We start from the raw sequence: 15,312 nt of genomic DNA on the forward strand, positions 1-15,312 counted from the left end.
ATAAATAGGCCATAGTGGCGAAATAATTACAATTTAGCAATTTAACACTGGAGTGATAGATGCAGAAGATGAATGTACAAGTAGAGATACTGGGGTGCAAAGGAGCAAAATAAATAACCGTATGGGGATAAGGTAGTTGGATGGGCTATTTACAGATGGGCTATGTACAGGTGCAGTGATCTGGGGGCTGCTCTGACAGCTGGTGCTTAAAGTTAGTGAGGGAGATATGAGTCTGCAGCTTCAGTGATTTTTGCAGTTCGTTTCAGTCATTGGAGTCAACAAACAAGTGCAAGTAAAAACGAATGTAAATAAGTTAGAAATTGTGCTACTAATGCACAGACACATCTCATAAAAGTAATGATGTTTTTGTTTGATTAGCTTTTAGAAATTGTAGAAATAAAAAAAATTCCTTCTTCAGAAGTAGCTAGGCAGGCTAATGTTAGTTAGCTAATTAATTTGCTACCTATCATACAGTATGTGTATATGAATAATTATACAGTTAATATAAGTAAACATGCAATCATGATTGACTGTAGCGCACATAAAGCACCCGGTGGCTGAAAACACAATCGTAGCGAGACGAACGAGTGACGAATTTCCGGGCAAGGGCAGTCCATTTAAAATGAATTCCTTCCTCCCTCACCCCTTGCCCTGCAAGTGTCAACTCATCAGATGTCATGATACGTCATCAGAAGTGTCCACTTAATTTGAGGGCTGAAGGTGTGTCTTTCAAGTGTTTGGAATGCAGCCTTTGTGACTGTGTGCCTGGCCCACCACAGGAGCCGCGCCGGCAGCGCGATGGGACAAGGACATCCTGCCCGGCCAAGCTCTCCCCTAACCTGGACAATTGTGCGTCGCCTCATGGATCTCCTGGTCACGGCTGGCACAGCATCTGTAGCAACTCAGTTTGCAACTCAGTTTGCAGTGTGACGCAGTGTCTTAGACCACTGCACCACTCGGGAGGCCCAATTTTTAATGCTTATCAATATGGACAAAGTATCAAAATACTAAAATACTACTTAAACATGACTCTTAAATTTAAAAAATATCACAGAAACAATGAGAAAATATGGGGAAATAAATAAATAATTAAATGTTTATTATATAAAGCAGCCCGTGTAATCATCTGCCAGAGATTAGACACAATCAGCCCGAGCCCCAAGTAATACATTTGGGCCAGATAACTCACACCGGAATCGTCCCGAGCCCCAAGTAATACATTTGGGCTGGATAACTCTCACCGGAATCAGCCCGAGCCCCAAGTAATACATTTGGGCCAGATAACTCACACCGGAATTGGCCCGAGCTCAATCCTCACATCCTAGTCATAAGTAATACTGCCGAAGGCGGCCCAGACTCGGGCCACATGACATCGGCCGAGTCTGACTCTCAGCCGAGTGCCCTGACTCTCAGCCGGAATCGGCCCAGATCCACTGTGCTAGCTGGGTCGTTCTCCCTCATGATCTCAGCCTCACTATTGGGAAAATAATTTGATGACATCTTGTGGTCTTAATGTGAATTAGAGGGGAGGCAGGGGCTATTTACCCCTAGTACCCTACAACAACTGCCTCGTTCTCCTCCACCTTCCCCTCCACCGCCACAAATCTTATCTGTATACCCATCTGTCTAATCCTGCCATGGGTTTGTAGTACATTATAAATCAGGTTAAATGTCATCTTTGCTTGCCTTCTTCTTCTTCCAAAGCTGCCATTGGTAGACTACACCCAAAAAGGTGTATTGCCGCCACCTACTGAGCGGGATGAAAACAAAAAAATCCCCAAAAGGAACATTGTGGGTGGGGGTAAAAGTATCCATACAGACTGCCAGTGAGTGGTTTAGTGCATTTTTTTTGTAGGTGAGGGAGTGCAAAAAAAGATGTTTCCTCAATTAAAGTTTGTACCGTCAATTGAATTCAGCCCACAGTGGATGAGTCATAATACCCATAAAACCCAGTAGTCAAACACAGAAATGGTTCAAATGTTTTTTTCACCATTAATTTTTCCCATAGGGGATTTTAGAACCACTTCAAACAAGATCTGTGTTTATGTAGGCGTGACGTTTTGATAACCGTGCAAATCTCTCTCGGTCAAAATTACTTTTATTCCTGTATTCGGCTTTATTTACTCTCATTTTCGAAAAGTAGATATCGTGCAAGACTACAAATCCCTGCAAAATCCTGCATGTCATCTCTACCCATGTAGCACAAACGTCTGGCCCACATCTGGCCTGTTTCTAGCATGCCAGATCTAAAACTGCTGGCCCAGGTCTGGCAGCCTGATCCGACCCAAATCCGAAATGAATGAGAGTATAGACTAGGCCCGAGTCATTTGGCCCTGATCAGGCAGCCTGAACTGAGCAGAAGCTGCCATTTTAGGGCCATAATCGTCCCAGCAGTGGCCCAAATCCTCTCGATTCTACTTTTCCATGGGAAGTTAAGCCTGGAAATTTGGGGAATTTTGCATAAATTCACCAAAAAAGTTAGCTTATAACAGTGAACCTTTTTTTGTGGGATACACATAAGGCAATACTAGGTCTTGTGGCATATTTTGGTTAAACTATCCCCAATTCAATGGACTTGCAACCCTCTGCATGCACAGTGCATTCTTCCATCACATGTGCAGTGCACTCTTCCATCACATGTACAGCTGATTCTCAAGATCCAGCACACTAATGAGATGCTATTGAGCCCACACTACTACACTGTCTGAGCCAAGGACTACATGCTTTCTGGTAAGTTTTGATTACAATACTGGGTGGGGTGAACATATTTTATATGACATGCATTATTTTTTGTTAAATAGTAGCCTACAGCAAAGTGTGTTGAAATCATTTCTAACTTGTTAACAATTTCTGTTAGTTTGTTTTTGCTACCATGTGGATTTTAGCTTGCTTGAGCCTGCTAACCCAGGAGTGTTAATTCACCTGTTTCCATACATGTTTCATTTTAAAACATGTATCTTACAAAGGAGTTGTTTAATCTAACTGCTTAACTATTTATCTATACATGGAATTGTATTTGGGTTTTTAGAATCTTGACTGATGTGTGGAGACATTTCACTGCAGCAAATGTAGAAGGAAAAGCTGTGTACATTTGCAAATACTGTTCCAAATCATATGTGAAGAATGCAACAAAGATGCAGAATCATCTGGCCAAGTGCATAAAGTTCCCTCAGCGATCACAACAAGCAACCTCTGACAAAAGTCCCTCTACTTCTATTTTGAGGTGAAAATGATGAATCAGACACCTTATCGATAGCAACAGCTCATGGTCCTCTTGGAATCAGAAGTTTTTTTGGCTCAATGGAGGAACGTAGTCAGAGAAATGCTGATGCATGTCTTGCTCGAGCTGTGTGTGCAACTGGTTCAACCTCTGATGCTCACAGGCAATGTGTATTGGAAGAGATTTCTGAATGTTCTTCGCCCAGCATACACCCCTCCAACCAGACATGCTTTATCTACTCATTTGCTGGATGCAGAGTTCAACAGAGTTCTAGTGAAGGTCAAGCAAATCATAGAGAAAGCAGACTGTATTGCAATCATCTCTGATGGGTGGTTGAATGTCCACCCCTCAACCAGTATTCTACAAGAGCACAGACACAAGGGACAACAGACACACCAGTCTCTACATTGCAGATGAGCTGAAGGCAGTCATCAATGACCTTGGAACACAGAAGGTATATGCACTGGTGACAGACAATGCTGCGAACATGAAGGCTGCTTGGTCGAAAGTGGAGGAGTCCTACCCTCACATCACACCCATTGGCTGTGCTGTTCATGCATTGAATCTGCTCCTCAAGGACATCATGGCACTGAAAACAATAGATACACTCTACAAGAGAGCCAAGGAAATGGTTAGGTATATGAAGGGTCATCAAGTTATAGCAGCAATCTACCTCACCAAGCAAATTGAGAAGAATAAGAGCACCACATTTAAGCGGCCCAGCAACACCTGTTGGGGTGGTGTGGTCATCATGTTTGACAGCCTCCTGGAGGGGAAGGAGTCTCTCCAAGAAATGGCCATATCACAGTGCCGATATGAACAGCCCCATCAAGAGGATCATCCTGGATGATGTATTTTGGGAGAGAGTGGTGTGGTATCCCGGGAGGTCTTCCCTGGGGGGTGGTAATAGAGGGGAGGTACGTACTGCAACGTTGGCTCCCTCTACTGGGAGTACATGAGCTGGGCACCCCGACACGGATGGCTCCAAGTGGAGGTAATTAGGGGAGAGTGCCAACCAGCCGTGGAGGCCATATAAAAGGAGCACTGTGGCACACCTCGGGAGAGAACCAGTTGAGAATGACACAGAGCTAACGCTGAGAAGAAGGACCAAGTAAAACCTACGGGATTTTCTTTGTAATGTGTATTTTATGGCCAAGTAAAGTTGTGTTTGCTGACTAAAACCTCCCGGTGTCTGTATTAATCTCTGCACGCTCAACCCAGCACCCCACGGTTTACCACAGTGGTAAGCAGCCTGAAACTCCTGAAACCTATAGCAGTAGCCATTGCACGGATTGAGGGAGACATTGCCATCCTGTCTGATGTTCAGACTCTGCTTGCAGATGTAAGAGAAGAAATATGTACTGCCCTGCCAACTTCACTGTTGCTCCAAGCAGTTCTGAAATGCATCAAAAAGCGTGAAGACTTCTGCCTGAAGCCCATACACACCGCAGCGTACATGTTGGACCCAAGTATGCTGGCAAGAGCATCCTGTCTGGTGCAGAGATCAACAAGGCCTATGGTGTCATCACTACCGTGTCTCGCCACCTTGGCCTGGATGAGGGCAAGGTTCTTGGCAGTCTGGCGAAGTACACTTCCAAGCAAGGGCTTTGGGATGGAGATGCAATATGGCAGTCGTGCCAACATATCTCATTAGCCACCTGGTGGAAGGGACTTTGTGGATCTGAGGCTCTTTCTCCTGTTGCCTCCATCACCCTCCAAATCCCAACAACATCAGCTGCCTCAGAGCGCAACTGATCCTTGTTTGGGAACACACACACCAAAGCACGCAACAGGCTGACCAATACAAGGGTTGAAAAATTGGTGGGCATATTTGAGGCTTTTTGAGCCTGACAAAGAGCCATCCTCATCAAGTGAAAATGAGGGCTCAGAGTCTGATGTTCAAGAGCTGAACATTGAGGAGGTCCAGGGAGAAGACATGGAAGCTTGAGAGGAAGACAACCAAAGCTTTAGTTTCTAGACTATCATTTTACAGATGTATGTTGAAAATATTTTGCGCTGGCCCTCTGGCGCAGCACGGCCCGCTGGAGGTGAACATGGGCGGCGTCCCAGGTCTCCTCCGCGCGCCTGAACCAGTCGTCCACCGCAGGAGCCTCGGTCTGACTCTGATGCCAAGGCGCCAGAACCGGCTGGTACCTCATTACGCACTGGAAGGGGGAGAGGTTAGTAGAGGAGTAGCGCAGCGAGTTCTGAGCCATCTTGGCCCAGGGCACGAACGGCGCCCACTCCCCTGGCCGGTCCTGGCAATAAGACAGCAGAAACCTACCCACATCCTGGTTCACTCTCTCCACCTGCCCATTACTCTCAGGGTGAAAACCCGAGGTAAGGCTGATCGAGACCCCCAGACGTTCCATGATTGCCCTCCAGACCCTTGACAGGAACTGGGGACCCTGATCAGACACTATATTCTCAGGCATCCCGTAGTGCCGGAAGACGTGTGTAAACAAGGCCTCCGCAGTCTGTAGGGCCGTAGGGAGACCGGGCAGAGGAAGGAGATGACAGGACTTGGAAAAACGGTCCACAACGACCAGGATCGTGGTGTTACCCTGTGAGGGAAGAAGATCGGTGAGGAAATCGACAGACAGGTGCGATCAAGGCCGTTGTGGAACGGGTAAGGGGTGTAGCTTACCTCTGGGCAGATGCCTAGGAGCCTTACACTGGGCACACACCGAGCAGGAGGAAACATAAACCCTTGCGTTCTTAGCCAAGGTGGGCCACCAGTACTTCCCACTCAGACAGCGCATCATCCGACTGAAGCCTGGATGACGTGTAAGCCCAATAGATCAGCCGGTCACGAACAGCAGACGGAACGTACAGATGCCCAGCGGGACACTGGAGGGGAGCGGGCTCTGCATGTAACGCCCGCTCAATGTCCGCGTCCAGCTCCCATACTACCGGTGCCACTAGGCAGGAGCCCGGGAGTATGGTAGTAGGATCCATGGGCCACTCCTCTGTGTCATACAGCCAGGACAGTGCGTCTGCCTTCACATTCTGGGAACCTGGTCTAAAAGAAAGGGTGAAAACAAAACGGGTAAAAAAACATGACCCACCTTGCCTGACGAGGATTCAGTCTCCTTGCTGCCCGGATGTACTCCAGGTTGCGGTGGTCAGTCCAGATGAGAAAATGGTGTTGAGCCCCCTCAAGCCAATGTATCCACGCCTTCAACGCCTTGACCACAGCCAACAGCTCCCGGTCCCCCACATCATAGTTTCGATCCGCCGGGCTGAGCTTCTTCGAGAAGACGGCACAGGGGCGGAGCTTCGGTGGCGTTCCCGAGCACTGGGAGAGCACGGCACCTATCCCAGCCTCGGATGCATCCACCTCCACCGTGAACGCCAAAGAGGGATCCGGATGCGCCAGCACGGGAGCCGAGGTAAACAGAGCCCTTAGGTGACCAAAAGCCCTGTCCGCCTCAGCCGACCACTGCAAACGCACCGGGCCCCCCGTCAGCAGTGAGGTAATGGGAGCCGCTACCTGACCAAAACCCCGGATAAACCTCCGGTAGTAATTGGCAAATCCTAAAAAATGCTGCACCTCCTTTACCGTGGTGGGAGTTAGCCAATTACGCACGGCTGAAATGCGGTCACTCTCCATCTCCACCCGTGAGGTGAAAATGCGGTATCCTAGGAAGGAGACGGACTGCTGGAAGAACTGGCATTTCTCAGCCTTGACATACAGGTCATGCTCCAACAGTCGACCAAGCACCTTGCGCACCAAGGACACATGCTCGGCGCGTGCAGCGTAGTATATCAGAATGTCATCGATATACACCACTACACCCTGCCCGTGCAGGTCCCTGAAAATCTCGTCCACAAAGGCTTGGAAGACTGACGGAGCATTCATCAACCCGTACAGCATGACGAGGTACTCATAATGCCCTGAGGTGGTACTGAACGCTGGCTTCCACCCATCTCCCTCCCGGACAGGCGCCAGGTTGTAAGCGCTCCTGAGATCTAGTTTAGTGAAGAAGCGTGCCCCGTGCATTGACTCAATCGCTGTGGCTATGAGAGGTAATGGGTAACTGTACTTCACAGTGATCTGGTTAAGGGCTCGATAGTCAATACACGGGCGCAGACGTCCTTCCTTCTTCACAAAAAATAAACTCGAGGAGGCGTGTGAAGTGGAGGACCGAATGTACCCCTGACGCAGAGATTCGGAGACATATGTCTCCATAGCCGCCATCTCTGCCTGTGACAGGGGATACACGTGACTCCTGGGAAGTGCGGCGTCTACCTGGAGGTTTATCGCACAATCCCCCCGACGATGGGGTGGTAATTGAGTCGCTTTCTTGGAGAAGGCGAGAGCCAAATCGGAATATTTGGGGGAATGCACACGGTGGAGACCTGGTGTGGACTTTCCACCGTAGTAGCACCAACGGAAACCCCTAAACACCTCACTCTCGCGACCACCCCGTGAGAACCATCCGTTGCCATGAAACAGTGGGGTCATGACAGGCTAACCAGGGTAGGCCTAGCACCACGGGAAAAGCAGGACTGTCTGAGCAAGATTCGGTGGCGACCTTGGCTAGGGGCCACTGAGATTTGGGAAAGGACAGGGAGTGCTTCTCACGGTCCCTAATCTTTGTCGGCTGGGTATTGATACAGTATGTGCGTAGGATACCTACTGTTTGTGTGCAAATGTATGTGCGTATGAATTATGTTTGTGTGCAAGAGTATGTGCGTAAGGAGCTAGTATAAAATGAATGGTTTTGTACAACTAACTAGCGCTCTCGTAAATAAACTTTCTGACTATTGTAGCTGGGCCTCCGTCTGTTTCATTCAACCAGTATCTTACAGATTCTGGGTTGCAGACTGAGTAGATTATTTGAATTGGGTTATGAACACTGAGAACATAATTCTCGTGACACATACCTTTGAAGATCTTCTTCTGTTGGCACTCCAAAAGGTCTGTTACATTACAAATGGTCCTTTTGTTCGATAATGTCCTTCTTTATATCCATAAAAACTCAGTTTAGCTGGCGCGCTTCAGTCAATAATTCACTCGGTTTCCCTCTTTCAAAATGCATACAAAATGAAACCCAAACATGAACAATAAACTTATCCAAACAAGTCAATCAATGTGTAACGGCTTTCTTCTGTGGACGAAGGATCGGACCAAAGCGCAGCGTGGTTAGTGTTCATCATTTTTAATAAAGAACATAAACGTGAACACTACAAAATACAAAACAACAAAATGTGAAAAACCGAAACAGTTCTGTCTGGTGCAGACACACGAAGACATGAAGACAACCACCCACAAAATCCAACACAAAACAGGATACCTAAATATGGTTCCCAATCAGAGACAATGACTAACACCTGCCTCTGATTGAGAACCATATCAGACCAAACATAGAAACGGAAAACTAGACACACAACATAGAATGCCCACTCAGCTCACGTCCTGACCAACACTAAAACAAAGAAAACACAAAAGAACTATGGTCAGAACGTGACACAATGTTTATAATCAATCCTTTGGTACCCTAATACGCAAATAAACGATAAAATTTCAGACGGAGAATCGTTATTGTCGTTACCGGAGAAAAATACCAAAGAACGCGCTCTCAGTCTTGCGCTTGGAAACACTACAGCCAAAATGGGAGCCACTGAGAAAAACTACAATTTCTGGCTCATTTTTCCAAAAACTAACCTGAAACTCTTTCTAAAGACTGTTGACATCTAGTGGAAGCCCTAGGAACTGCAATTGGGCACGATTTCGCCCTATTATAAAAGTGCCAGTCATTGAAATCAGTGGTAGGATAATTTTTTTTGGCGGGGATGGTTTGTCCTCGGGGTTTCGCCTGCTATTTCAGTTTCGTTATACTCACTTTAACAGTTATAGAAACTTTAGAGTATTTTCTATCCAAATCTACTAAATGTATGCATATCCTAGCTTCTGGACCTGAGTAGCAGGCAGTTTACTCAGGTCAAAATACCGCCCCCTATCCCAAAGAAGTTAACTTGCAAAAACAGGTGGGCAACAGAAGACTCTGGATGAGAGTGGTGCAGACTCACCTGGGGTGACGCCAGAGTGCCCTGCCTGCTGCCTCGACTCCCAGAGGGACCAACCTGGCACCGACCGGCAGTGTGCCCTCAGCGGCCACAGATGGTGCACGTGAAGGCCCCTCCTCCAGCCTCCCTACACGCAGCCCCTCCCAACTCCATGGGCACCGGAGCGGGAGTGCTGGGAGATGGAACCGACAGAGCCCCCTCAGGACGTCCACGGATGACCAGCAGGTTATCCAACCAGATGGACAGATCCACCAGTTGGTCAAAGGTGATGGTGGCATCCCTGCAGGCCAACTCCCGTCGGACGTCCTCTTGTCGGCTGCATTGATAGTGTTCGATGAGGGCCCTGTCGTTCCACCCTGCTCTGGCGGCCAAGGTCCGGAACTCCAGCGCGAAATCCTGTGCGCTTCTCGTCCCCTGCCTCAAATGGAAGAGTCGTTCCCCCGCCGCTCTACCTTCAGGCGGATGGTCAAAGACGGCCCGGAAGCGGCGGGTGAACTCCTCGAAGTGGTCCAACGCCGCATCTTCCTCTCCCCACACGGCGTTTGCCCACTCCAGAGCTCTCCCCGAGAGGCATGAGACAAGGGCGGATATTCTCTCCCTTCCTGAGGGAGCTGGGTGAACGGTGGCCAGGTATAGGTCCAGTTGTAAAAGGAACCCGACACTGTGCGGCCGCCCCATCATACTCCCTGGGAAGGGAGAGATGCATCCCACTGGTGCTGGATCCAGACGGGACGGGTAGAGGTAACCCCGGTTGCGCTTGTCAAGGCGCTGGAGAGACTTCCTTTCTCTCCCAGCGGTCCATGGTCTGGACAACACGATTCATCATGGCACCGAGATGTAGCATTGCAGCGTTTTCCTGGACGTGCTCCTCGACTCCTCTGACCGGGGTACCTGCTCCTGCTGACTCCATGGTGGTTGAAAGATTCTGTCAATTGTGTGCATACTGGGAGCGAAGTCAGGTGCAGGAGAGCAGAGATTTGTGAACAGGCGCACACATTATTGAGGCAAAAGTGCAAAAAGCTCAAAACAGTCACAAGAATTATGTTTAACAATAAACATCTTCGTGAAATACCACGGAAAAAACAAACCAGTCTGGCGCGTCAACAAATAACACGTAACACAAACAATCTTTCACAAAGACATGATGGGGAACAGAGGAATAAATACATGTAGATTGATTGTAGAATGAAAACCAGGTGTGCAGGGAACAAGACAAAACAAATGGATACATGAAAAATGGAGCGGCGATGTCGACCGCCGAACAAGGAGAGGAGCCGACTTCGGCAGAAGTCGTGACAACCACTATATTTTTAAGAGACAAGAATGAGGTTTCTAAAGCAGTTTCCTGTATTGAAGACTTTTCCATCGTTTCGGGTTTGGAAATTAATATCAATAAGTCAGTCTTATTTCCACTCAAGGATTGTGTTTTACAGGAAGTATATGGTATCCCAATTAAAGATAAGGTTACTTATCTCCAAGGATGAAAAACAAAGGAGTGAATTGAACTTTAACACCATTATTGAGAAAACAAAGACGAAATTGAACCTCTGGTTGATGAGAGATATTTCGTTATACGGTCGGGTTTTATTATCCAAAGCATATACAAATGGGGGAAAGCATGGAAAATTGCTAACAAATATTGTATCAGTAACAAAGTAAAAGAAGTTTCATTTAAAATGTTACATAGAATTTATCCTGTGAAACATGTTTTGGAACGATTCAAGCTGAATATTGAATATAACTGTGATTTCTGTGGAATGGAGGAGACCATTTAGCGTGTTTTTTTTACCTGTATTTATAGCTGTCACGATCGATGTCTTCGTGGAAATGACCGGACCAAGGTGCAGCGTGGTGAGCGTACATTTTTCTTTATTATAAATGTCGCCAACAAAACAAGAAACACCAAAACGAACGTGAAGTTTACTAGGGCTATACAGGCCACTAACAAAGACAACTACCCACAACTAAGGTGGTAAAACGGGCTGCCCAAGTATGATTCCCAATCAGAGACAACGATAGACAGCTGCCTCTGATTGGGAACCACACTTGGCCAAACACACAGAAATACAAAACATAGAATGCCCACCCCACATCACACCCCGACCTAACCAAATAGAGAAATAAAACGGCTCTCTAAGGTCAGGGTGTGACAATAGCAGAATGTTTTGGATTGACATACAGAATTTTGTTACAAAAAAATAGGACCGGTTGTACTATTTAATGGTTTTGATATAATGATTTATTTCAGAAATTCTGACATAGATAAAGATGTAGTATATTTAATTCAACTGCTAATAATACTAGGTCAATTTTATATTCACAAATGCAAATGGTCTAATTCAAAACGTAACTTTTTTCACTTTATAAACGAGTTTAAACAATATGGCACCACTTTAACTAAAATGAAAAACAAAAAGGGAATTAAAACTTGTTGTATTATTAATGAATATGATTTGTTTGTTTAAGATTCCTGGCAATGTAAATAGTTTGTATGTATGCTTGTTTGCATTGACTATTCCCCTTTTGTTTGATATTTGTTAATTTAAAAAAATCATTAAATTACTTACCTACATAAGGCCTCAACAAGGCCCCAGTTAATGGTTGAAAATAACTTATGTCAGTGCCAATGAGTTACACTGAGTGTATAAAAAATTAAGGACACCTGCTCTTTCCATGACATATGCTGACCAGGTGAATCCAGGTTAACGCTATAATCTCTTTTGTATGTCACTAGGAAAATCCACTTAAATCAGTATAGATAAAGAAGAGGAGAAAGGTTTAAAAAATATTGTAAGGCTTGAGACAATTGAGACATGGATTGAGTATGTGTGCCATTTAGCTGGTGAATCAGGGAGGGAGATGAGTGGAAAACTGCCTTTAACACCCCTAGTGGTCACTGAGTATTTAGTCATGACCTTCGGAATATCGAACTCACCGGCAGTCTTTCAGGCATTGATCAATGACACTCTTAGGGATATGTTGAACCGGGTTTGTCTTTGTTTACCTCGACGACATCCTGATCTTCTGCAAAAACCATTCCGGGAACACATTCGGCCCTGTCCCACCTCACTCAAGCAGGTTTTTGCTGGAATCCCGAGGCTGACAGAGCTCAAGGGACGTTTCACCTCCGGACCCATCCTCGTTCATCCTGATCCTACTCGTCCCTTTGTGGTAGAGGTGGACGCCTCGGACACCGGAGCTGGTGTGGTCCTTTCACAGCGGAACGAGGAGGACAAGAAACTGCACCCATGCGCCTTTCTCTCCAAGCGGTTCTCGACCAGCGGAAGGCAACTACGATGTAGGCAACCGAGAGCTCTTGGCAGTTAAGTGGGCACTTGAGGGATGGAGACTGGTTGGAACCACTGCTTTATCTTCTGGTCTCTTCTCTGCACCTGGGTCCAACTTTACCACATCACAGTTAAAGCATCTCTTAAATCGCTTCTCTTAACATGTATGGCCCCAAAACATAATCAAGCAGCTGACCAATTACGCAAGACTTTAGTTCTATGTTAACTGAGATTAATCTACAACTGGATACATTTCTTTATTTCTAAAGTGAAACTATCCTCCGCATTGGAGTATCTCTACAAGCACAAGTTTAACCAGTATTTCAGTTGTTTTACCGTCCCATGAAGAAGTGTGGCAGGCCTGTGAGGAAGGATCCTACAGCCATGAGGAAACAGCCCATAGCAATGAGCCTGGGCTGGTGCAGCTTCGCCCCAAAATGGCTGACCACAGCCAGGAACAGCAGGTTACCTGCAAGAAACCACAACACTACAGTAGCCAGGAATCTCAAATTATAAACACTGTTTTTTTGTTAACTAAAAATGGCATATCAGTTTGGATACTAGGCTGCAACAACATAGCATCACATAAAACAATGTTAAAGGTTTGACAGTAGAGTCATGGACAAACACCAGTCAATCAATTAATAGGAACAACTATAAAACTGGACAGTATTGTGAGCAGACTCTGATTGAACCACAAAAAAAAATGGATCATACTGTAGTCTGTATCTGGTTTTTACTACATGAATTCTCAAGCAACTCAATGCTATTGTTGATACCCATCTCAAAGCTGCCGTCTATGAGTCCGATGAGAGAGCTGGACAGGTAAAAGTGTCTCTCTGAGTGATGGCATTCTTCATGTAGGTCCCTGACAGAGCTTTGGTGAAGGAGGCAAATGACAGGGCCACAATGAACTGCTGACAAACACAAGAGAGAGAACATTAGTGTGTGTTTGTCCGTGTGTATGTGCATGCGTGGATGCGTGTGCAGACAGAGTGCATGTGTAGCTGAGGTGGCCTGCAATAGTAAAAAGAACGGACACAAGTTTACGTCTGCAAAGTTCTGGCGCTTTCTTTATTCCGAAGAATGTTTTTTTTCTCTTGTTCAATTGTCTATTTTCTTGTTAGAACTTTGAAAATATTCACATCAAACAAGTGCACACTTTAAATTACACAACATGAATGCACTTTACCTAAAGCCGAATTCCAAAATGTTCCACAAATAACCCTGTCTTAGTGTATGGTTTCACATGAAAACCACAATGTATTTCACATTCATACAATAGAAACACCTGTATATGAAAACATAACTGAATGTTTTTCTATATACCGCTACCTCTATAGAAAACGGACAACAATACATTCAGCTTTAAGATATTGGCACCTCCAGAAAATCGTCTCTCTCTCACTGTATGCACTAAAAGTCCACCAGACTGAGCGTGCTTGGCCAGTTTACCAGCTAGTGAGCACAATTTTACACAAAACCAATAACATGTAAAACCAACTCAGAAATCCCTAACAAATGGACTCTTTATAAAAAATCTCCTAGACAAAATCCAGTACAAGTAAGCTACTCAGTAAACATAGTCCCTGTGACTCGTAAATCGTTTTTTACCTCAGCTAGCATCAAGCTAACATATTCTCTCACTCAATGTAATTCACGTTCTTCTCTCACTCAGTTCGACACAAAATCAAAACAAAGCCTTTCCTAACGTGATAATATCTTGACAAAGTTGTTAAATAGCATGTCATTACATATTGTGTATATATTTGAACTTTTGGAAGTTCTGTTACATACCTGTAATAGTAAAAAGAACAGACACAGTTTACCTCTATAAAGTTCTGATCCTTATTCTGCAGAATGGTGAGCGCTTGGCCAGAACTTGCTGTTTCTCCTGCTACAACAGTGCAACAGCGCCATCTATTGGCCTGATCGACAGTATTTAGAAATTATAATATTATAAATAAAAAATGGGTGAATCGTACATGTGCATTTTAAAGCATTATTAAGATCCTTGAGTGTGGAACTGCAGGGCGTTTACGCAAAAACCACATGAATTTCACATGTGAACACGGGAAGTGTTCCAAAAACATGTTTTCATGTAATCTTATGTGAAGATAATATGTAAAGCAACATGTGATTACATTAAACTACACATGTGAAAATGTGATCACGTTGTGTTCCAAAGCATGTTTTCACATGATTTCACATCAAATGTAAGTTGAAATCATGTGGTTTTTCTGTAAGGGCAGGAATATAAGATGCATTTTGATGTTATGTTTGATGTTACATGATCTTGAAAATGCAATGTTCTTTGAGGTTCTTCCATGTTCCTTTCCATGTATTTTCCGTTTATCTTTCCCTCAGTCCTTTTCACTTTCCTTGGTAAAACAAGCTCTGTCTCTGTCAAGACTTATTCAGAGCCACCATGAATTGAAAGCAGCTTCTGACGGATTTTAAACCATTCAACAAATAGTTTTATAATGAAGCGTAGACCATACTAAACACCCTGGATTCTTTACACACACATTGAAAGCCAAAAATCTCACATTTGGACTCATCAGACCAAAGGACAGATTTCCCGCTTAACGGTCCATTGCTCGTGTTTCTTGGCCCAAGCAAGTCTCTTCTTATTATTGGTGTCCGTCCTTTAGTAGTGGTTTCAATGGAGCAATTCGACCATGAAGGCCTGATTTACGCAGTCTCCTCTGAACAGTGCATGTTGAGATGTGTGTGTTTCTTGAACTCTGTGAAGCATTTATTTGGGCTCCA

This window comes from Salvelinus namaycush, unplaced genomic scaffold (assembly GCF_016432855.1).
Source record: "Salvelinus namaycush isolate Seneca unplaced genomic scaffold, SaNama_1.0 Scaffold164, whole genome shotgun sequence".
Lineage (NCBI taxonomy): Eukaryota > Metazoa > Chordata > Actinopteri > Salmoniformes > Salmonidae > Salvelinus > Salvelinus namaycush.